The 24,657-nt window shown below is 44.6% G+C and overlaps 1 protein-coding gene and 1 long non-coding RNA gene across 6 annotated transcripts in view; both read left to right on the top strand.

Annotated features, from left to right (window-relative positions):
- The window catches only part of LOC126521301 (uncharacterized), a 275,216-nt gene that overhangs the window by 74,989 nt on the left and 175,570 nt on the right, over positions 1 to 24,657 (top strand). The gene's annotated exons all lie outside the window — the stretch shown is intronic.
- Positions 9,637 to 13,336, top strand: LOC129382247 (uncharacterized). The gene is made up of 2 exons (XR_008610348.1): positions 9,637 to 10,153; positions 13,165 to 13,336. It is a non-coding gene; the product is annotated as an uncharacterized lncRNA (long non-coding RNA).

Raw genomic sequence — 24,657 nt, 5'->3', positions numbered from 1 at the left:
GTGGGACCGCCGCAACGCAACCCGGACGCTCTCTTCCGCCGGTTGTCGAGGGACGTTTCGCCACTGCCGGGTGCCCTGTAATCGAAACGAATTGGAAGGACTCGATTGTCATTGATACCCGTCTCAAGTTTTAGGAAGGAGAGAAACGACTCGCGTGCCAATGCCGTAAAGTGGTTGGATGTTGTGGGTGGCGGATTGCTTTAAGGGGCATAGGAAGCGGAGCCATTTCTCTGCGTCTTGCTGTTGAACGTATTGAGGTGCGTGGCTCGCTTGCTAACTAAAACCGACCGACCGACCGACCGACCGACCGACCGACCGACCGACCGACCGACCGACCGACCGACCGACCGACCGACCGACCGACCGAGCGAGCGAGCGAGCGAGCGAGCGAGCGAGCGACCGACCGACCGACCGACCGACCGACCGACCGACCGACCGACCGACCGACCGACCGACCGACCGAGCGAGCGAGCGAGCGAGCGAGCGAGCGACCGACCGACCGACCGAGCGAGCGACCGACCGACCGACCGACCGACCGACCGACCGACCGACCGACCGACCGACCGACCGACCGACCGACCGACCGACCGACCGACCGACCGACCGACCGACCGACCGACCGACCGACCGACCGACCGACCGACCGACCGACCGACCGACCGACCGACCGACCGACCGACCGACCGACCGACCGACCGACCGACCGACCGACCGACCGACCGACCGACCGACCGACCGACCGACCGACCGACCGACCGACCGACCGACCGACCGACCGACCGACCGACCGACCGACCGACCGACCGACCGACCGACCGACCGACCGACCGACCGACCGACCGACCGACCGACCGACCGACCGACCGACCGACCGACCGACCGACCGACCGACCGACCGACCGACCGACCGACCGACCGACCGACCGACCGACCGACCGACCGACCGACCGACCATTAATTATCTGCCTAACTATCTAAATAACTAAGTGACAAAAGAAATGCCGAAATGATAAACTAGCTAATAATAGCTAACTAATTTACTAAGCGATCAGATAAGTAAAAGGTCATACCAACTAACAGACGTGGGACTAGCCGGGTGCGCGACGAGTTCGCGTCCTCGCCGGACCTGCAATCAAAGTTTCTTCACTCACTCACGCACGCACGCACTCACTCATGCACTCACTCACTCACTCACTCACTCACTCACTCACTCACTCACTCACTCACTCACTCACTCACTCATACCAACTAACAGCAAGCTGGATGACTGAACGAGGAACTATAAGGACAAATTATTTACAATCTGTATTTGTATATGTGTATTTCGGATGCAAATAAAGTTTATTATTATTATTATTATTATTATTACAATCTAAACAGCAATGTGGAGGGCTGGACTATGTGCTGTACGATCAAGTAGGAAAGGATCCGCACTTTGTCCCACCTCGTCCCCGTCGTGTATGCTAGGCTTCTCCGCTTTCTCTATACTGCACATAACTTGGCAGGACAGAAACGCAGTCAAAGCCGCGTTCGTTCCTCGGTGTCGAGCGGACTCTGGCCAGCGCCGCAGCAACGGACTCTGGCCTCGCGCACAGCAACCACGGGGGAGGGGGGGGGTGGCAGCCGAGTCGCGTGTTACGCGCATGACTGGCGCGTCGCGGAGCAGTGTGCGTCTCCTCCGGGAGGAAAGCCGCCGCGTGTTGGGGTCGATGCTTGTCGGCGCTAATGCTGAGCGTAAACAAGATTTCTGCACTAATAAGCCCTGCGTGCGTGCCTCACCGACAGCCGTCGTTGCGTGCGGGCAACGCAATCAGTGCTTGGCCAACGGTGCAGGGCCGACTTCGCAACGAGGACCGGCATATGGCTTCGCGTTGACAGGGCACGTTGTCCTGGCGTCACTGCGTTTCCTGGTGGTGATAACCGGCGTACGCCTGACTATGCATGCTGTAGCTTGTCCAATCAATTAGTCAATCAATTAATCAATCAATCAATCAATCTGCATTCGCCCGCGCAACGCATGTCAATAATTATAAGGTGCTTGCAAACATTCGCGAATATGGGTATTAGTCGAATAGTCCTTGAGCGAAACGAGAACAAGGTGAAAGCAGGAGCCAACGTTTCAAGTCGACTTGTCTTCTTCATTCCTTGTCATCGTCAGTCTTTGACGTTCACTTGTCAGTCAGTCCTTGTCATTCAAGCCCTTGTCATTGTCAGTCCAAGTCCTTGTCATTCAAGTCGTATTTCGCTCGCGAATTCACCATTGGAGTTTGTCGAATACTTCTTCCATTTACTCGAATACTATGTGGGGCAACAAAAGCTTTTGCGATCTGCAGCAGGAAGGACTGACGCAAGCACAGGCTCTTCCGATCCTTTCTGCTTCAGGAGAACCGCAGTTGATTCCTCGTGCAGACCCACCGCTTTCGAAGCGAGCGCACGGAGCAGACTGCTTATGCACAATAGTTTCCAGTCATTCAACGAGCATGTCTCGCCTTAGGCAGCCTAAAAAATTGCCAGCGGGGTTTAGGCAAAGCAATTTATCATTTGGCCACTCTCACCATGTTTGGCTTCCTTTAATTTGATATGTGGTGCTGTAGTATTCGAGTTATCTTCTTCAACGAGTGCTACGCACTCTATTACGTACATCTGGTGACGTGCTGTGTTTTTGCTTCGTTGCTGTGATTATCATGGTGCGCCGGATACGACTCCGTCCTTATGTTCTCTCTTCTTGTTCACAAGTTTCTCATTTCAGCGGAAATCCACTTAGTAACAACATTAGATGTACTAAATAACTTAAATAAGTATGTTGTTGTCAAATAGTCTGCACGGAACCTTTATATTTCACTTTGTCTAGAAATTGGAAGTATTAGGTATTCGATTCGCAAACTTCGCCATTCGAAGATTGTTAGAGTAAATGTTTATTGAATCCTTATTACGCAGCTACCCAGTAAAGTGGGTTCTGCTAAAGGGTCTTCCTCGGAGAATCACTCGAAGCAAAGTCCGCCGATGTATAAAGGTAATTGCACCACATAAATCAGGTATCAAGCATTCACCACTAAATTAACGGACCATTTCACTCGCCAGCATTCCATGTAAAATCCTTGAACATGTCTCGTTTTCAAAGCTGGTCAGGTTTCTCGATTCCAAATAATTTTTGACACATTCACAGCACGGCTTCCGCAAAACCTATTCCTATGAAACACAGTTGATAATATTCACGCGCAAACTAAACATGATCATTGACCTTGGTTCCTTGGCCAGTTGTATCTTCCTAGATTTTTCGAAAGCATTCGACAAGGTGAGCGATCACTTATTATACTGCATAAATTACATGCAATTAACATAGACCACGAACTTCTCATCTGGCTCGAATGTTTCTTGCTGAACCGCACCCATTTCGTTTCGGCTAACAACTCCTCATCTACTCCCGCCAACTCCGACGTTTCACAATTAAGGCACTGCAGTTAGCCCCTTACTCTTTCTTATCGATATTAACAATTTGTCAACTTGTGTGTCATCTCACATGGACTTATTTGCTAACAACTCTGTAACCTTTCGTAAAATAGGCCACACTAGCGACATAACGTATCTTCAATCTGACCTTGACGCTGTGTATAATTGGTGCAAAACTGAGGTGCGTGAAACTAAACATTAATAAATGTAAATCTGTGCACGTAACGCGATCCGCTTCTGAATTGTAATCCCATTACCTTAGTGATACCCGCATTGGAAATAGTCCCCTCTTGCAAATACCTAGGTGTTCGCGTAACAACCGACCTCGCCTGGAAAGTTCACATTAACTACGTAACTGAAAAAATATTAACAGAGCTCTGGGATATATGGGAAGGAACTTTTCACACTCACCTTTGAAATTAAAATGCTTGCTTTACATGTCACTAATCCGTTCAAAACTGGAATACGCCGCGTCCGTTTGGGACCCTAGCCATGATAATTTAAAATATTTGTTAGAAAAAAATTCAAAACAACTCCGCTCATTTTCCTCCATCTAATTACAATATAACCGCCAGTATAAGCAGCACGAAGTCTACTCTCGACCTACCGTTATTAATACACTGACGTAAAGGGGCCCGCTGGCGTCCTTCCTTTTTTTTTTTTCTCGACGCATATTTCATCACTTGGTTTCCAGCAGAACGTTCTACTGTGTCGTCGTCTCTCCATGACCGTGTCAGAACGTTCTGCTGGAAAACCAGTTATGCTATGTGCGACCAGCGAGCTCAGGCAAACACTATTCTGAGGTTCATCATCATTCTGCGTGCAATCAACTGAATTTTCCTCCCCCATTTTGTGCCGTTTCGGCAGGACCATCGTCAGAAGGTTGGAATTCCATGATGCAAAAATAATGCTTTCTTTCAGTCATTCTTACCACCAACAACCGAAGAGTCGAATCACGTTCCTGTGCGCAATACCACCATACTAGGTCAAGAATAGCTTAGCTAACATTGTATAACAAAGCTGTTTTATTGTGTACTATTCCTGTTTCTCCTTTTTTTGTATGTTGTTTTTCATACTGAGTGTCACCACTACCCTTTGCAGTGCCGTTTGGCCCTAAGGGTATGACAAACAAAGAAACAAACAAACAAACAAACAAACAAACAAGCAAATATACATGTATGACGCAGAGGCACGATAACGATCAAATGAGACATAATTGCACACTGCGCTGTGGATTCAATATTTATTATATATACCAGCGTCTGAAGCATGGACGTGCCCTCGTTGATTTGTGATGCACTGCTTTTGATGGCCATGGTCCACGGACATAACACATTGGCAAGTGAAAAATAAATTTTGTTGTTGCTACAGCTTCAACAGCAACGGAGGTTGAGAGGCACAAAGATCAATTGCCGTTTATCCACGTACCGGCACTTCTCTTGCTCTTTCACTTATGGTCTGGGCTTCTTTTTTTCTTTCTTTTTCGAAAGCAATTATATGGTCACTTCAGGTGAGATATATGGTCACTACAGGCGAGTTTTCGCCGTTGCCGTTGGCGTGATGTTCCAGACATATTTGTCTATGCATGCTCTATGTTTATCTATACCGTATATGCAAAGCAGATGCTATACTATTGAGCCCTCAAAGTTTCTGAAACCACCTCAGATGTTCCTCACTGAATTATTCTGCAACATTTTCGAGAATTGCAACGCGCAAGGGAAATTATTTTTTTTAAGCATTTCATTCGCAGCGCACGCGTTTTATCATAAACCTTCTCGGTCTATTAATAAGTGCAAAGCATTGCTCACAACCTAAAAGTGATTTAATTTCGCTGGCGCCGCTCCTTACGGACAGCGCAATGGCACCTGTGCGATGGGATTACAGGCCTTACACGGCGTGTTAAAAGTTTTCGAAGGTGGCAGAAATTTTGGCGCACCGCGTATTGTTTTGGGACACCGTCCGAAGAGTTGAAGCGCAACGCTAAGTGTCGCTGTCGCTGCTTCGGGTTTTGGGAGGAACTGCCATTTATGTTTCGGCACTGGGAACTCGATCGATGTCAGCCTTTGCTCAGTTTTTTTTTTTTTATTTTTTGTAAGCGCTTCACTGTCTGAAATGCTATTGCGTGGCAATTGTCCACTATACAGGGATCAATGTCGCAGCAATAGGAAGCGAGGCCGGAAAGCCCTCGCTACAGGAGGTGCGCGCAATCTTGACATTTGCGGCTGGCTATATAACCTTCGAGCAAAGGCGAAAAAAGAAAGAAGAAGAAAGCATGAATAAAGGAAAAAATGGAGACGAGAGAAAATTGTGTGTTACCCTAAACGCACGAAGAAAGCAGAGGCGAATCCGTTTGGGCAGGCACTGCGAAAGCAAACAGGGATTCAGCGTGAGTGGAGACGTAAGCGTTCTCTTATTCCTGGGATTTGCCGATAAGTCTTGCAAAGGGCTTTGCGCAAGCTGGACTGGTGCCGCTGTTTCATCAAGTAATATATAGACTTGCGTGCCTTCTCTCTCTCGTACTTTCGGGAGCAGGAAATAAGTTTTTGTTTTACTTTTTTTCTCATATAAGCTGTACCTGATTGACCCTTCCAGTAAGTCTTCCCTGACAGATCCTAATATCATGTCCTCGTGCCAGGCCTACTGAATTCCCAGCTGAAATCTCCGATGGCAGCTTCTCTGTCATAACATTTTTTTTTTCTTTTTAAGATCTTGGCGATCAGAGTGGGACAGTAGGTCTTATATTGGAAAAGGTAAAGCGTTATTGCAAAATCTAAAGAAGAAATAACACGTACGGAAGAAGAGCGTCGAATTTCGCAGGTGAGGTTTCAAACTGTTTCGAATCTAATAAAAGTATGTTGGTTGGGAAATTGTACTCAATATCCTCACATTTATTTACACTCACTCACTCACTCACTCACTCACTCACTCACTCACTCACTCACTCACTCACTCACTCGCTCGCTCGCTCGCTCGCTCGCTAACTAACTAACTAACTAACTAACTAACTAACTAACTAACTAACTAACTAACTAACTAACGAACTAACGAACTAACTAACTAACTAACTCGATATCACTCACTCTCGCTCGCTCGTTAACTTACTCACCTGATACAGTCGTTTGTTTCCGTGGGTGATGGTGTTGCAGCAGGCGGGGTTAGCCTGACATACGTAGCCGTGATCGCGTTTACGCTGTTCCCAGTGCCCATCCAGAAATTCTCCTCAGCTCAAACAGCGGTGTTTCCAAAAGAGACGCGACCGCAACATCAGTTCGAGGGTCGACAGCCGACATCCAAATCAAAGCAGAAGTGGGGCTTATGTCCGAGAAATACGGTATTACGAGCTTACCGCGCGCACTCAATTTGTTTATGCAACGACGGCGCGATGAGCTTTCGTTCGATGCTCAGCGCGTTGTATTTGAGTAGGCTGCAATGGCTTTCACAGTAAGCAGGTAACTTTCTCCTTTACGTTTACCAGAGTGCAGGTATAAAGAACTGCGAATATTAAGATGAGTACTTTGCTTTCTGCGATGAGCTTTACGAAACCGCGTAGAAGGCGATTGAATCGCTGCTTTTTTGTTTGCGAATAACTTTAATGTCACAATATGCGGTTCCCGAAAGACACTACCCTTACAAAAATGACTTTAGACTGTCTATAGAAAGTCTATAGACTTTTCATAGACGACCTTTCCTTTCTATAGATTTGGACTTTTGTTGATACAAAGTCTATAGACTGTCTGTAGACGAAAGTCGATAAAGTTTCTATTTCTTTTTGTCTATTCGCAGTCTATAGACGGTCTATAGAAAAAAGTTGATAAGGTGTTTGTTTCCTTTTTGTCTACTTCCCCTCTATAGAATACCTACAGACGAAAGTCGACACAGTCTCTATCTATTTTTTTCCATACTTTGTCTATAGACTTTCTATAGACGAAAGTCGATAGGGTTTCTATTTCTTTTTGTCTACTCGCAGTCTATAGACGGTCTATAGAAAAAAGTTGATAAGGTGTTTGTTTCCTTTTTGTCTACTTCCCCTCTATAGAATACCTACAGACGAAAGTCGACACAGTCTCTATCTATATTTTCCATACTTTGTCTATAGACTTTCTATAGACGAAAGTCGATAGGCTTTCTATTTCTTTGTGTCTACTCGTAGTCTACAGACGGTCTATAGAAAAAAGTCGCTAAGGTGTTTGTTTCCTTTCTGTCTACTTCCCCTCTATGGACTACCTATAGACGAAAGTCGATACTGTTTCTATCCATTTTGTCCATACTTTGTCTATAGACTTTCTATAGACGAAAGTCGATAAGGTTTCTATTTCTTTTTGTCTACTCACAGTCTATAGACGGTCTATAGAAAAAAGTCGATAAGGTGTTTGTTTCTTTTGCCTACTTCCCCTCTATGGACTACCTATAGGCGAAAGTCGATACAGTTTCTATCCATTTTGTCCATACTTTGTCTATAGACTTTCTATAGACGAAAGTCGATAAGGTTTCTATTTGTTTTTGTCTACTCGCAGTCTATAGACGGTCTATAGGAAAAAGTCGATAACGTGTTTGTTTCTTTTTTGCCTACTTCCCCTCTATGGACTACCTATAGACGAAAGTGGATACAGTCTCTATCTATTTTTGTCCATACTTTGTTTATAGACTTTCTATAGACGAAAGTCGATAAGGTTTCGATTTCTTTTTGTCTACTCGCTGTCTATAGACGGTCTATAGAAAAAATCGATAAGGTGTTTGTTTCTTTTTGTCTATTTCCCCTCTATGGGCTACTTTTAGACCAAAGTCGATACAGTGTCTATCTATTTTTGTCCATATACTTTGTATATAGACTTTCTATAGACGAAAGTCGATAAGATTTCAATTTCTTTTTATCTACTTGCAGTCTATAGAAAAAATTCGATAAGGTGTTTGTTTCTTCTTTGTCTATTTCCCCTGTATATGGACTACCTGTAGACGAAAGCCGATACAGTTTCTATTTATTTTTGTCCATACTTTGTCTATAGACTCTCTATATTATGGACAATATAGTCGACAAGGTTTCTATTTCTTTTTCTCTACTCCCGGTGTATTGAATATGTATAGAAGAAAGTCGATAATTTGTAATTCCGAGTTCCCATACCCCCCGCCCTCTGCGAACGCGATGATATGGCACTGGTTCATGCACGACGGCACCGCAACTCCGGCGCGGCGGGCAAACCGTGCAGACTGCTAGTCTGCGTTCGGTGCAGCTGCCCCGAACGAGGATCGCGGCGGAGCAGGCACCGTCCGAGTCACCAAGGTCTTCCAGGCACCCGAAGGCCCTAAACCTGGCTGCTTCCCGGACGTACACTTCGCGAAGACCAGGTGGTGAAGGTCAGATGGTGATGATGTGGCAAAGGTGGTGAATAAGTGGCGAAAGCCGGCAGACCAGGTGGTGAATTCACCACCTGGTCTTCCTCTGAGTTGTCGTGGTCTTGCATGTCTATAGATTAACAATAGACAAACATCGTTAATCTGGGCCCAACCCGTGTACGCTGTAACCAAGCGCAGGTACCGGTGGATAATACGTAGCTGCGTTTGATATAAGCCACTGAAGTTGTATACTGCTGAGATTGCTGTAGAGCCTATTTGTAGACATTAGTATACACATAGTGTATACCTCCGCATTTGTTGACCACATGATATCATCTACGTAGCCGCTCTCGGCAATCCCAAGACAGTCTTCACAGTTGTCGCATCACTTTTGCGGCAGTAGAATAAAGTAAGCAAAACGCCGATCCAATTGTTATAATAGATGTTATGAACGCCAGCTTCAGCTACAAGTGGATTCCAAACAGGCATCAAGCTAACAGCAAATACACTCGTAATGTTTGTAGCTGACAACGCGGACTTTGTGAATGTGCGATGAACCGATGTCGCGCATGTGGTCTTCGCGTTGTGTGTCGTCCGATTCTCGGATACATTTCACATTGTCTTCATATCTCGGCTGCGTCACTAACATCGGGCGGTTTTTTGTTGACTGATATCCTGCGCTATAAACCTATCAAAGTTTCTCATTCACTTAAAATAGGTGCCAAATTCTCTGAGCCCACCCAGTATTTCGCCGGCGGTATGCCTGCGCAGCCACGCATATGAGTACCTCAATGCTGTACTGATTGCTTTGACCTATCATCGGAACAGAAAATTAGCACTGACATACGTGCGGGCATCACATTTGGCGGTACGCTGGAAGATATGCTACAAGTACGCTGTATTACTAATCGACGCTGGCAATAATGCGTCTGAAACGTCTGAAGGGCCCTGTAACGGCTTTTACAAACAGCGCATTCATGTTAGCGTTCCAGTCTCATACGATAGCCCACAGCGTTTGTCATACAACCTACCAGCGCATTTCCTTCGTCCATGAAAAAAGATGAATAGTGGTGTTAAAGATGAATAAGCCACCCGTTCCGGCGCGCATGGCGCGCAGAGAGAGAGAGAGAGAGAGAAAGAGACAAAAAAAAAATGAAGGAGGAAAAGGCGCTCACACTCCTCCGAGCGCGCACGCCCTCGCGCGCGGAGCTCCTGCGCATGCTCGGAGCTCTTGCGCATGCGCGGCGGTGCGCCGTCTCAACGAGTGCGCCAGGCACGTAAACGGTTGTACCGGTGTGCGGTGTATGCCTGAACGTCGGTGTCTGTGTATGCGTGTCATCTTTGTGGCATCACACGTCAACTACACTGAACGGTAAGCTTTAGCAAAGACGTTTTGCGTCAATAGCTCATGATTATGTGAGCGCATCTCTTAGCGCGAAGCGGCTGCATGTAGCGCAGGCGACTCGGGTATAGTGTCGGTTTGTCGTTGACATGGTTTGATAACGCGCTCTTTTTCTCGCTTCTAGTATACGGAATGTTTTACGGCGAGCGATCGCTCGGGCTTGTTGATTTTAGCATTATAGTTTACGTGCGTAAAGAAGGACGTACACCATGTTTTAACTTGATACTGTATGTTGTGTATGTTGTGTATGTTGTGCATTGTGTATGTTGGGCAGCCAGTGCGGTAGATCTCATTTCGTGGCGCTTGATCCGGCCGCGATGAATGCTGCGCCGCATGTCTAGTGAAATTCTCGTGACACGCTTTACGTATATATCTCGAAATTGTGTTAGCATCAAGAATGTTCAGACAGACACGTATAGTTGAATAACTGCTAACGTACTCGAATGAAAGGCCGTGTTTGCGGGGCATGCATCAGCAGTGTGTGCGCTGCCGTTTTCGCATCGTTTGGGAACTTACCGCAAGTTAATTTTGGGAAGTTACCGCAAGCAAAACACGAGACTTGAAGAAATATCAAGCAAAAATCTCTAATTCACCCAATCTATTTATATGCAACCACAAACGCTTTGGAGCATCAAACCTGCGATAAGCTCAGTCACTTGCAGCTTCGCAACTTAGCCGAAAAAATTGGAGAACACTAAATTAGTCGTTCCGGGAAGCACCTTTACACGTTTCAAACTGAAGGCATTGCGTTTGACGGTAGTTGGAAGATTTTTTTTTGTCTCTTTTTTTAAACAGTTTAGCAGCAGAAGTTATCTTTCGAGCTATATGAAAAGCGTTAAGCGCCTTTCGATGCTTCGGCGTTATGCAGTTTACGTGCTCTTAATCACTAGGCAGCTGCTGGCGCAGATTCGCATTGTGCCAGTCGTGCATGGTATGAAGCCCTTGTCGTGTGTAATAAGTGTTCCGGTTTTCATTACTGTTGCATGTAGTGCCGTCGTCTTGGACAGACTGCATACTATATGCGCTGTACAAAAGAAAAAAGTCAGATTATCAATTTGGTGGTCTTTTCTTAGTAGATAACGCACAGATTATTCAAATAATTCAGTGGACATTGCATTTGTTCTACCCTTATCACCACGCCTAAGAGATTGTAACATGTTTTAGTTGCTAAGTAACCTGATCAGTACGCCCCCATTCATGTGCATTCTACTGAAAGTGTGGCAAATGTATTCATCTCGAAGTATGAGAAAAGAGACATTGCAGACTGTTCTAAACGGAAATAAATTGCAAATGTTAACGTGATTGTTCAAAAGTGCAGTCAGTATGCTGAGCATGTTCGTTCGGCACGGGCATATTGCATTAACACCTGAAAAATGTGCACAGTCCAGCCGGGTATCTTTGTTTCAACAATTATTATTATAGGAATCGTTTGGGATTCTCGCATTTATTTTATTTTTATAAGTACACTGTGTGTCACATGAACCTGTCTTGAAACGAAACGTACCGTTGCTGGCACCGGCGACCATTACGGTTGTCTAACTGCTTATCACACTGTAATATAACGAAACATCATAATGGTACTGATTAATATTGCCATGTAGTCTTTAGTCAGAGAAACAAAGTTAAACTAGAGGCATAAGTGATGAGAGCAAATTATATAAAAAACTACTATTGAACCGTAAAAATATCTCATTGTATAGTTTTCGCTCACATTGTTGCATTTGTTTTACGTGTGTCTCTGTGTCTTCCGTGCTGTACTCGTGTGGCCATCAATTAGGAACTTGCCGAAGCCCTTGTCAGCTTTATTAAACAAGGGATTCAAGTCAGTTGCATCTAATACTACATATCAAGTGACCGACGTGTTATTCGTTTTATCTAAATATTATGGACTGGCAGTACTTGGCAAGCATTAAACCACAATATTTTTTTTTATTGCACTTAAGCTGCAGGCGTCATAGATTGCCAGAAAATTTTCATGAAAACAGCCAGGGAAGGCTTGGAAAAAGATCGGGAAATCTTAAAATGGCCACATAGGTATGCTGTCTTGTCATATGTCATACAACGTTACCAGAGAATCTCTGTGTTAAATATATTTTTAAAACCTTTCACTTCATAAAAATTGAGGGAAATTGGTCCTACTTATTGAAAAAAAAAAAAGAAAGTCAAGCATACTGACAAGGCATTTCTTACTCAATATGTTTTTTTGCGTTAACGTCCTGAACCTCGATAGCCTAGAAAAAAATTTCATCTTTCAAAGCACCTTAAATAATTTACTGTGATAGAATTCATTCGAACTATCTTATCAGTTCTGTTTCCTAGGAGGTGCATATCTGTCGTGCCATGACACAAAGTGCTCGTGTGGTATTTCGGGTGCTCATGTGGTATACCTAACTTGGAAACCTGTTAGCATGCCCAAGAGGCCTCATTACCTGTAAGAAATTAAGTGACCATATCAATACAATCAACCCATCTGCCTTCTGTTGAAGTTATGGCCAATGACCATTCATTTAAAAGTATGAGAAAGACATTTAAATGTGTATTAAGCAAAATAAATTACAATCTTAGGCATGATACTGTGAATATTCCAGTCACGTCTTCTGAAAATATCCCTCTGCACGGGCATACTTAACTACCAGCCAAAACATTGTACAGACAGCACAACTGGGTAACGTTTCAGCAATAAATATAGAGACCATTTGGGATAAGTACATTAATGCATCATATATGAACTTGTCATAAAAGGGAACATACTGTTGCTGGCACGAGCAGCAGTTGTGACTGTTTAATTGTTCACCATACCATGCAATAAAACATTGTATAAAGGTACTGATTTGTATTGACAAGCAGCCCTTAGTCATAGTTAAACCGCATTAAGTATTGACTTAGATGGTTTGAGCAAATATATTAAGCTGCTTAATGAACATACAAAGAATACACACTTGTTATTTTTGCCTCATATTGCTGCATCTACTTATTTGCAGCATACACCTGCAGCACCTTTGGGACTAATGACACAAAGGTCAAGGCCAGCCTGGCGACCATGCTTGCCAAGGAGTAGTGTAAATATGTAATCTGTTTCCATAATTAGCATAAGACATGAATTTAAGGAATTCATATATTATATCGAGCAATAAAAACGGTTAATGCATTGCCGGTGCATTTGTTTTATTTTTTTTGCACTGCATGATTCAACACTATATAAATTCTTTCTGTTTATGCAACATATATGAAAGTACAGCTGGTTCAGGAGCATTATTAATCTGCTAACGGTAATGCATAAGTGCAGATGAAAAGGAACAGGTGCACATGCATAAATACATTCAAAACGTTTTGCTACCGCATGTAAAGAAAAATGTAAACTAACTTGTAAAAAAAAAAAACTAGTAGGTAGCCGCTATGGAGTTATGGCCTTATACACTCTTTGTAGACTTGTCTATAAAATGTCTGTGTCTATAGAGTGTCTGTAGATTAATGAAAATGCATGTTTGTTGACAAATGTCTGCAGAATGTCATAGAAGAAAGTGTATCGGATTATAAAGTTCTGTTTTTGTAGACTGAAGTCTATAGAATGTCTATAGACTATCTATATACATTTGTCTATAGACATTCCATAGACTTCAGTCTGCAAAAGTAGAAGTGTATATATAGTTCTACTTTTGTAGACTGAAGTGTATAAAATGTATACAGACAAATGACATCTATAGACATTCTATAGACTTCAGTTTACAAAAGTAGAACTGTAAGCCTATACACTTGTCCATCGACATTCTGCAGACAACTGTCTACAAACATGAATTTTAATTAATCCATAGGCACTCTATAGACTCAGACTTTTTATAGACTAGTCTATAAAATGTGTATGGCCATAAGTCTATAGATAGTCTAAAGACTCAGACTTTTTATAGACTAGTCTGTAAAAAGTATGGCCATCAGACTATAGACTGTCTATATGTAGTGTATAGACAGTCTATAGACTCAGACTTTTTATAGACTAGTCTGTAAAAAGTATGGCCATAAGTCTTTAGACTGTCTATATGTAGTGTATAGACAGTCTATAGACTCAGACTTTTTATAGACTATTCTATAAAAAGTGTATGGCCATAAGTCTATAAGCGGTCTATAGGCAGTCTATAGACTCAGACTTTTTATAGACTAGTCTACAAAAAGTGTATGGCCATAAGTCTATAGACCGTCTATAGACAGTCTATAGACTCAGACTTCTTATAGACTAGTCTATAAGAAGTGTATGGCCATAAGTCTATAGACAGTCTATAGACAATCTATAGACTCAGACTTTTTATAGACTAGTCTATAAAAAGTATGGCTATAAGTCTATAGACTCTCTATAGACAGTGTATAGACTGTCTATAGACTCAGACTTTTTATAGACTAGTCTATAAAAAGTGTATGGCCATAAGTCCATAGACTGTCTATAGACAGTGTATAGACTGTCTATAGACTCAGACTTTTTATAGACTAGTCTATAAAAAGTGTATGGCCATAAGTCCATAGACTGTCTATAGACTAGTCTAAAGAAATGTCTATAGACAGTCTATAGACTCCATAGACAAATGTCTATAGACTGTCTATGGACTTTCTATAAAAATTTTTGTAAGGGTACACTCATATTGATCGGTGGGCGCGCTACGCAATATTTACGTAACCAGTGTTTACGCGGTAACCGAAGCTCGCGGCGAAGCGGTGAGCCGTGGCCTTGCCCTTCCTAAGTTAGAACTGTTCAAACTTATCCCACATGTTGTGGTGCCTTTCTTATAAGCGCATGCTTGCGCGCTTTGCATGTTATCGCGGTTGCCTCGTATTAATCCAGATAACCGCGTGGCCGGCCGCGTGTGTGTGTTTGCGCGTTCTGATGCGATTTCCACTTTCAAGCCTCCACTTCTTGACACCGTCTGTTTAACGTTAAGAGGAAAAGGCACGTAGGATTGCTCGATTCCTACTCGAAGAAAGCATAGGTCCCAGTTATGCACGTAGCCGTGCGTGGTAACCGAGTGTCGTACAAAAAGTAACTGGAGGGCACTCCTGCCCTAGCCTCTACTATGGGAGCTGCAGGCGTGGCGTGTTAATGACAGCTAGTCCAAGGGTTTCCTTAACGAATCGTGCTTCTGGCTTCAAATGACTTGCGACTTTGCGAATGTATCGTTTTCTGCGAATATTGCGTTATAAGGCAGATTGCACGAACGTTTAATAACGAAAATAGAAATAGTAGTAATAATAAAATAACAACTTCGAAAGAAAGGAAGCCAGTGGTTTGAAATATAGGTCCCGAAAAGGACACCCTCTGTACAAAATTGTACAAAATTGAATGAACGCAAAAGACGTCGTTCCTCGTATGTCTGTGTGCAAGTTCCGATGACGTCGTTGTCTTTCACTCTAAGTTTATCCCCCCCCCACCGCCCCCCTCCCAAAGAATGTATTAAATGAAAAGGAAGAAGTAATTTCAAAGTGTTCTTCGGAGTAACGGTAGAAGTTGGATGGTGTAACATAAGCGTGACTTATTTCCGGAATTAAAAGTTTGCGACTGCTCTTCGAGTCTGTATTTGTACGCCCAGGTTCGATCTCTTCGCCAATTCTTGTTGTTTGCGCTCTTCGCGACTGTTGTTCTTAAACATAGCGACATACTAGTGTTCTTAAGTGAAAAAAAATATAGAAGAAAAAGTAGAAAAAGGGGAAACAAATCAAGAAAATCGGAATCCAAAAACGCGAAGATGAGACAAATGCATGTGCTACTTATTGTAGCTGTACGGTTGCAGTACGAGGGTTCCTTCTGGTAATGTTTGTATAGGAAACTCTCCTTCCTGCGATCCTAGACCTCTGGGTCTATAGAGGAGCGGCTGGCGGACTCCCCTTCCTAATTAAGGACTTAATGCCACGCAGTAACACAACCACAAGGAGTTAAATATCGACTTTGACTCGCCACTGCGCCTGTGACGTGCGTCTGTGTATTTTTCTTTGTGGTTGCGCCTTTGCGCAACACTACGTGATTAAGTAAATCCCAACTAGCCGAACAACACGTCCTCCTCCCCGAATGTCATGAGGGAACTGCTCGGACACATTAAACATCTAAGCCTGCATGACTACCATGCACGCGTGCTGACTATTGAGTGTTTCCCGGAAAGAGAGCAAAAGAGAATTGAGCTAGGAAGTTGTAACTGCCACGCTATTCTACATATTCCTTCGGGAAGTCAATGCACTTGAGACATCTGCATTGCAGCTTCGCTGCAAATAAAATTATTTCGTCTGCTGGTATAACGACTCATTCGCAGCATTAGTTACCCCCAGAACACTCCCGCGTCATTGTCCTATTACATTTTTTTGTCCCTTTTTAAGATTGGGAAGAAAATGATAGAAGGAAGCCCAGGTCGGGTGAACACGGTGCATGGGACGTCACTTGAAATTCTGAGAAGGTCAGTTTTATCATTGTCTCAGCTGCAGCGTTAATGAGACATTGTGATGCATCAAGATGACACCTTTATAGAGCATTCCTCGATTTAGTCAATTAACACAGTTATATTCTGTATAAATAGTTGCACCCTGTTGGAGGTAGTCCACCACCAGAACATGTTTTATCTAAAAAAATTGTTGCCATTTGCTTCTGCGCCGAATTTTGTATGTGAAGCTTCCTTAGGCTGGGAGAAATACTGTGCCTCCGCCCCTTAACTCGCTCCTTTCTCTCGGGATCATAACAGCAGATCCATGTCTCATCACCAGTTACCACTTTGTCCAGGAAATCTGACTTATTTTTATGCAAAGTGTTCTAAAGCAGCCACCGATATTTCCACACATTTCCTCTTTTGTTCAGTTGTTTAACATTTTGAAATCCACTTTTCTCTGAAATTCACAGAAAAAGGACTTCCACTGGGTTCCTCTCTTTCAACGCCGAAATGAGCAGATTTAGATGGAGAACACAACGTTTAGTGGAAGCATAAAAAGGGCCCAGTGTCGCTAAAAGTTTGTGGCGTTTAGTCGTCGATCTGCTTTGCGCGCTTCCCTTGGAGAAACAGGAACCTAACTATGGTCGTGTGCTCTTCCACACTGAACATTTATGGATGTGCTGCCATGTTCACTTTAGAGCTGAAAAAGAAAGAGAAGCTAAAAGCATAGCTATATAAGTTATTTTTGCACCATTGAATATCAAGAATGTGACCAATGCAGCCTGCAATTTACAAGTACTCAATTTAGTTTTTTCTGGATATGGCTCAATACTTATTACACACCCTCGTATAGGCCTGTTTTTTCCCGCAGACCTTGATTGGGATTTTACTTCAGTAAAATTGTTCTCTTGGTGTATGGACTTCAAAAGTGGACAAGATTGAAAGTTTACTGCACCCTTCCGTTGTGGGTGCTCGGTATTATCGCGGATTCCCGGCTTATCCGTCCATTATGTGACGACAGGGGTTCACGTCAGCTGAATAGAGGAAATGTGTCACCGGGAGTCGTTAGGGATCGCGTCGTCCCAGCGTCGGCTGCATAAAGGAGACTGCGCGAATACAGCGACCTCAGGCAGCGCTGAAATCAACGGTCAACAGCCGAACGAAGCCACTGAAGCAGCGGCCGCCTTGCCGGAAATAATTCGCCCAGCGTCCGACCAAGGACAAAGCGCCTTGTCTGCGAGCTGCACGGCAAAAGAGCGGCGGAAATGGCGGCCGGACCAAATTGCCGACGCGGACAGCGGCCCCAGACAATGGAAGAAAGGTCACTTGCGACAGCGATATCAAAATAAATAGTATCGCGCTTTGTTCGACTTGTTTCTGCAACTAGGACAAAAAGTGCCGCTCTTTAAGCAATATTTCAGCTGGCCACAAAAGCATTCCTTTTCTCTTTTTCCTGAATTAATGAGTGGAACGAATTCCCAGGCGTCTGCTGTCTGCCATTATTTTACTCGGCACACGGCTTCCCTATTTCGCGTGAGTCGTGTTTCGATGTTGTGTAGCGTCTCGACCTCCGTGCTTCAGGGCACAGTGCTCTTTTGTCTCCTGGATATCAGACGTCGAAAAATTGCTGCAATTTGTCCATCGTGACTGATTGTCTCGCTTGTGCGCCGCACAGAGGAGTACAACACGCGCACCAGCTATACTCAGTTCAGAAGCGGGCACGTGACCGTTGGACTCTTACCAGAATAACGCACCGTATATAGGCTTCCTTTTGGAACGCACGTAAGACCCCGATGGTACAGTTATAACTGCGAACTGCGGGAGGTCTCACTTGCGTTGTGGTTTGTAATCGAGGGTTTTTGGAAGCAGAAACAAGGGGAGTCGCAAAGCAATAAACCGTACGTTGTGGCAACCATCCCAGAGAGAGCGAGCGAAAAAATGGCAGATGAAAGGCTATAGACTAATTCGCCGGTTGACCATTGTGCACTGAGATAAGGAAAAAAAGTAATGGAAAGATAAGGAGAAAAATAAACGAGGCTTTGAAAATAACAGCATGTCCGCGCACAAGCGGTGAGGTACTTGACAATGACCACCGTCTTTCTGGTAGTCTCGGTGACCTCGGCGACAATTGTATTGTACGAATATTCTGGTTTCTATGTGAAGGCGGTTATCTAGTGTTGTAGAGAGCGCCGTTCTATGCTTACTGAAGCGAGGACACTCTCCGAGTGTTTGCACGCGTGCATTTCAAGTACGGGAGTATCGGAAATTCCAGCAAGGAAGGACTAGAAATTCGTGAGTGCTGCTAGCTCCAAACCATGAACGACGTACGATAATTGCGTAATGCCGCGATAAGAAGCGTAGAAGATTGAGCTGAAACTGGGAATACAAGATATAGGAATTCAGTTCCAGCAAGTAGAGTTGATCGTTGTTTTGAGCATCGTTTCTGCAGTATTTGCAGAATTGTTCTTCGGTTTAAAGTTGCTTGCTAAGCGACGTCGTATATAACATCTGGAAGAAGTGCTAGTCTCGTGATTTCTGCCAAATTACATGCTTTCAGTACTGAGCAAATTCTATTCGCAAGATGCAACACGAGCTCCGAAGGAAAAGGCGCCAGCCTATCCTGAATATCATATATAAAAGGAAAACGAAAAGGGAATAGTTTGTGCCTGAGCTCGTTGAATGAACATTGCAAAATTATTTTCTTCAGTAAATGAGTGCACACACACCAAGAAGGAAGACACACGACACCCTCCTTGACCAGCGGTGTGATGTTTGACCCTGCCAGTGTGGGGTCATTTCGGAAGTGACGCACTCCCTTCGTCGGGTTTATTTATCGGGTATAACAAAACGAATTCAACGGTTCATTTTTGGTTGTGCAAGTAGGAAAGAAAATATTAATTATGGCAAATGCTTTCTTAGTGTGGTCCTCACATTTCTATCTGACAAAAGGAATATCGAAAGGAACATGGCGGTACAGAAAGGCGGAAACGTACCGGTACGTCAGTGACGCCGAAAGGGATAATAAACGATTCGGCACATGATATCGCAGATCGAAGAGAAAATGAATTCGGAAAGTTTCGCGCTTGTCACTTTGATGAATCCGTTTCGTAACTCGATAGCTTAGCCTCCCGCATGTAAACCCTCTCTTTCTCTTTGCCAGCAGCATTGATGGTGCACTGATGCATGGTTATTTGTTATCAGCTAAAACCATGTCTCCGGGTTTCCCCGAATAAAATATATCTGAAAGTAAGTTAGCAAACGTTGGTCGAGTATTGGACTATTCAGCGATTACCACGCATTGGCTTTTACTTCCCGCGGCTAGTAAAACGTTGTCGGGAAAAAAAATCGTTAGGACTCTTTGATGTTTAGCCAAGCCAAACAACCGCAGAAGCTGACGCCGCTGGGTGCTCTAGCAACAGTGAATGTAGTCGCCAATAATTTTTTCAAGTATGTGGGATTTTAAATGCGTATTACACAAATGGGCAACAAGCATACATTTCGAGAACACGGACTAGAAGTCAAGAATACAGTGGCGGAGAAACCCGATAAGGGGGGGGGGGGGGGGACGCAGCACCTCCACCGATCACTGCATCTAAACCTTCAGACGTCGCAAAGCTGTATCGCGGCAGCAGCTGTGTTCCAAAAAGCGACTGTAATTACAGTTCGTGTTCGATGAGAAACGCGTTCGTTCTAGTACGAAAACGAGCGAAAGAAACAAAGAAAGCAATGTGCTTTAAAGAGGCAGAAATAGGCAAATATGTGAATTTGGTGAGTTAAAAGTATTAAGCGAGTCCTGGAGGGGTATATTTGTTGGAGTGTGAGGTAGTGTTTGTTTCGTTGTTTCGTTGCGTAATTCTGTAAAGAACAGATCTCGCAACCAGCACGTCCACAGTCCGCTTGTGTAGTACATTGGCTCTACGTACTTTTCCACTCTATTTATCTGGGATGTCCTATGTTCCCTATATATGTTGAGACGTGTCGGGCGACGATGTAGGTTCCGTGAAGCGGAAATCTGCGGGAGTCCTCTACAAAATTATCGTCTGTACTACACTCTCCCTACCAAATTTGACGTGTCCAAATTCAGACAGATGGTATCGCTCTCCTGACATCAGCAGGATGCGCACTACGTGCTATGCAAAGGTGGCATTGCTCTAGTGCTATATACTTCTTTTTTTTTTTTTTTTCGTGAGGTGAAGTGTAGGTGCTACCATTCGGCGCGCAGTCTCCCGAAATATTCAACCGCAACAAGAAAGTAAAAAAAAAAAAGCGAAACGGTGACCTCGCAACTCGACCGCTGCGCGTCGACAGTGCTGCGCCGGCCAGCCCGCGCGCGTGGTCCTCGCTTCCGCGTGTCGCGCGGAGCTCCTCGCGTCCGCGACAGACCGCCGGCACGCGCCCACGCCGTCGGCCGACGCGCGGCCTTGCGCCCGCTGCTCCCGAAGCCGGCGACGGGCGCAAAGCCGCGCGCCGACGGAGCCTGCGGATGACGGTTGCCCGGGCGAGGCTGCGCCGGAGCGGCCTCGTCGTCTCGCTCGCCGCAGCCTCTGCGACGGCTGTGCTGGCGTGGCCGCCATTTATTGCCTTCCGCTGCGTCTCGAGTCCCCTCCTGTTATCTGGCTCCCGTCTTTTTTTTTTTTTTTTTTTGCTTTCATTCGCGTAGTGGCACTCGCCTTCCCGCGCCCGTGTCCCGCAACGTGACGCACGCGTGGCTTCAACGTCGTGCTTTCCCTCCCCTTTTTTATCTCAGCCGTTTTTCTTTCTTTGCGTGCATGCTTTTCATACTCTTCTTCTCTCTTGTAGGCTTATTCGCCACCTTCTTCTTTTACTCTCTTCTCCTTTCCCCTTTCGTTTTGAGTAGTCGGGGATGGGCTTGGTACAGCGGCCCGATACGCGACCCTCCGGACTTACTAGCGTTTCCCCCACTACATGACACTTGCGTGGTTCTTCCTTTCTTGCTGGTTGTAGCGCGCGTGTCCCATTTCTCTCCACAACGCATCCTGAGCGGCCGCGGTTGCCGTGGCGACAGCGCGAGCACCGTGCCCTACCTGCCTAGCGACGGGCTGCGTGCACTTTCTCAAGCGCTCCCGGCTTCATCGTTCCCCCGCAGAAACGGCCGCTAAAGGCATATATATATATATATATATATATATATATATATATATATATATATATATTACAAAATATCAATATCAAAATAATATATAGTGCGCGAATACACGCAAAGTGCCTCGAGGGGCCAGTCGCCGGCATTTCTGCGTGTATTCTCTGGCTTCTTTCGCACTCCGAAAAACACTTTTATGTAGCACGTATTGAGAAACGGAAAGCTGTATCTGGAGTTTTATCACGTTGCTCCACAATTTTCTCATTGAGACTTTTCATCTAATTATAATATTTCAGAAGTTGAATAATTAATTAAGACTAATTATCTAATTAGGCGGAATGAAAAATAATAATAATTTAGTATCTCCAAGCGACGGGAAACAACATTACTTTGGTTATGTCCAGCTACGTATCATTTGCATATTTTTAAATCCTAGTGCACGATAGTTGGGACACCCTATATACACACGTACACCACGTGTTTCAACTGACACTGGCCAAGCTGTTCGACGAAAAAAAAAGAAAGAGATATATAAAAAATACCGCACAAGATAGAGTTATAAGACTTACGGTGTTCATTCGTCAGCTGTTGGACTGAGAACCTTACATCTTAGGTCGTAAAGTCGTACCGGGCAGAGTGTTCTTAATTATTTTTTCTCGTTGACCAACGTAGCTAAACATAGCTGGGACGCCATGTATAATGCAAATGACTGTGGTCTGCTCCGTACCACCGTCAGAACGTGGTTTATTTAACTCATACATCCGGGACCGCAAAGCGGTGCGATGTAATGCTAACGCGTTTTTCTCGTATTTACTGATAGATGGTCACTGATATTTTTTTTTATTATTACTATGATATAAAAAATGTTCATGGAAAATCCGGCGCCGGTTGCCCCTTGGCTCTTGAATATATTCTGCATACAAAATACAGTCGCAACGTAAAACGTATAAACAATGTACAACATAGTTATAACAAGCTTGCGTTGTCACATACAAGTCAGTATAACAGGACGACATTACAAACGCGCACTTAAAGCGATAATACCAACAACGGTGTCACATAACAAACAAACACTCCAGCAACGATGATGCATAACCGCAACGATATCACATTACCTTCACAATAAAAATAAAGAATTATATTATAAGCTCTTTTTTTTTCATTCGTTAATAAAGGCCAATAAGGCCGCGGTCTTCCGGAAAATTTCTTAATGCTACTAAATCGAGCTTTCTTGTTGCTTCTGTTGGCCACGGCCCTAATAATTTTTTCAAACTAAGAGGTTTACGGTCTATAATGTCATTAATGATGATTCAAGTCGCCATCTTGGTGTGTCATGGTGCAGGAATTCTAAAATAACGTGTCATGTATCATCGTCAACAAAGCTACATTCACAATTTCAGTGCGGCCAAACGTGTGGGAAAAAGTGGTTTGTCTGGGCAAAAAGGCAAATCAAGCGCATCATGAAATAGTGTTTCAGCGGACACTGCGACAGCTTTGGCAATGAAGTTGTCCAACACATTTGGCCGTGCATTCTTTTCTACTTCTTATGTATGTTGTTCCTGTGTGTTATTATTGGGATAGCGTTCTACAGCACGTTAGCGCACCTCAGCGATAATGGTATGTCAAACACCTCCCGCGAGCGTCATGTGCATAGCAGGAAGCTGTGGGACATTGTTAGCACACTAGGAGGATAGAAGCATTCCTCTAATAATAATAATAATAATAATAATAATAATAATAATAATAATACATAGGAATGAGTATGTTGTCGCTGCCTAAAGTAATACATGCCCATCCACAGTAACAGGAGCTGTGCGATGCGCTGGAAAATTCCCCATATAGGCTTTATCTGCTTGTAAGTATCATGATATTTCGCTATATATTGGCTGGCACGGACTATCGTGCGGCACGTTGCAAATAGAGCGAAGTGTGGTGCGGCTGCTTCGCTAATCTGGAGATCGCGAGAACCAGCGCGTGGGTAATGCGCGGGCGCGACTCACAGCAGCCGCCGCCGACAGACCTCCCAGACGACGCACGCTACTCTGGCGCCATATCTTGCACATTGTCGCCGCACTACGCGTTTTAAAGCGAAGCTTCCTTCGCCTTTTCCTTCTGCTTTCTCGCTGTTGCTGCTGCCGCCGCCGCCGCCTGGCACACCGCGTCGGGGGGTGGTTCAGAGCGTGTGTATTACATCAAAGGAAAGAGACAGAGAGAAAACGCGACGCGAGAAACTCGTTTGGACCACACGGCGTCGTATGTGCACAATTCCCTCTAGCGCTCCTTGAGCTTCGCCCCATCAGCCTATTCACAGCTCTAATTATTCGTGACCCTTTTCAAAAGCATTGCAGAAATTGCAGGTTCAGTGAAAGCAACCAGCACAAAGGTTTCGCTTACATCGATTCCCACAGTGCGTGGAATCTGCGTAATTTCTTTCTCATGCATTCGCCATATACCCTCCTCCGCTTTCCACCTCGTGGTACCGTTGCACCCCCCTCTTCGCTTTCCTCCTCGCGTCTTTCGTCCCGCGCTGCGCTTCGCGTTCGCCTTCATATTTCGGTGTGCTTGTTCGCTCGGTTACGCCGAGCTACGACGCCGACGCTCGCCTCAGGAACGCGCGCGTAAGAGCTGTGCTCTTTCAAAGAAAGAAAGAACATTTAAAAGCTTTGTCGACTACGCTCGCTGCTGTGTGTAACCATTGCAGACATTCCGGTAGGTACTGTGTATCGGGAAAGCAAAAGCGAGGGGTATCACGCAGTTATCTCCGTAATTATTCGCTGTCTCAGCAGAGGTTTTCTTTACTAACATTGTGGTAGAAAAAGAGTTGTGCCGATTCACTGGGAAAGCGAATTAAATTATGGGGTTTTACGTGCCAAAACCACTTCCTGATTATGAGGCACGCGGGCGACTCCGGAATGATTTGGACCAGCTGAGACTTTAATCTAAGTACGCGGTTGTTTTCGCATTTCGACCCCATCGAAATG

This window comes from Dermacentor andersoni, chromosome 6 (genome assembly GCF_023375885.2).
Source record: "Dermacentor andersoni chromosome 6, qqDerAnde1_hic_scaffold, whole genome shotgun sequence".
In the NCBI taxonomy this organism is placed as follows: domain Eukaryota; kingdom Metazoa; phylum Arthropoda; class Arachnida; order Ixodida; family Ixodidae; genus Dermacentor; species Dermacentor andersoni.
The sequence above is the reverse complement of the archived record's forward strand: the minus strand, read 5'-3'. Positions and strand labels throughout refer to the sequence as shown.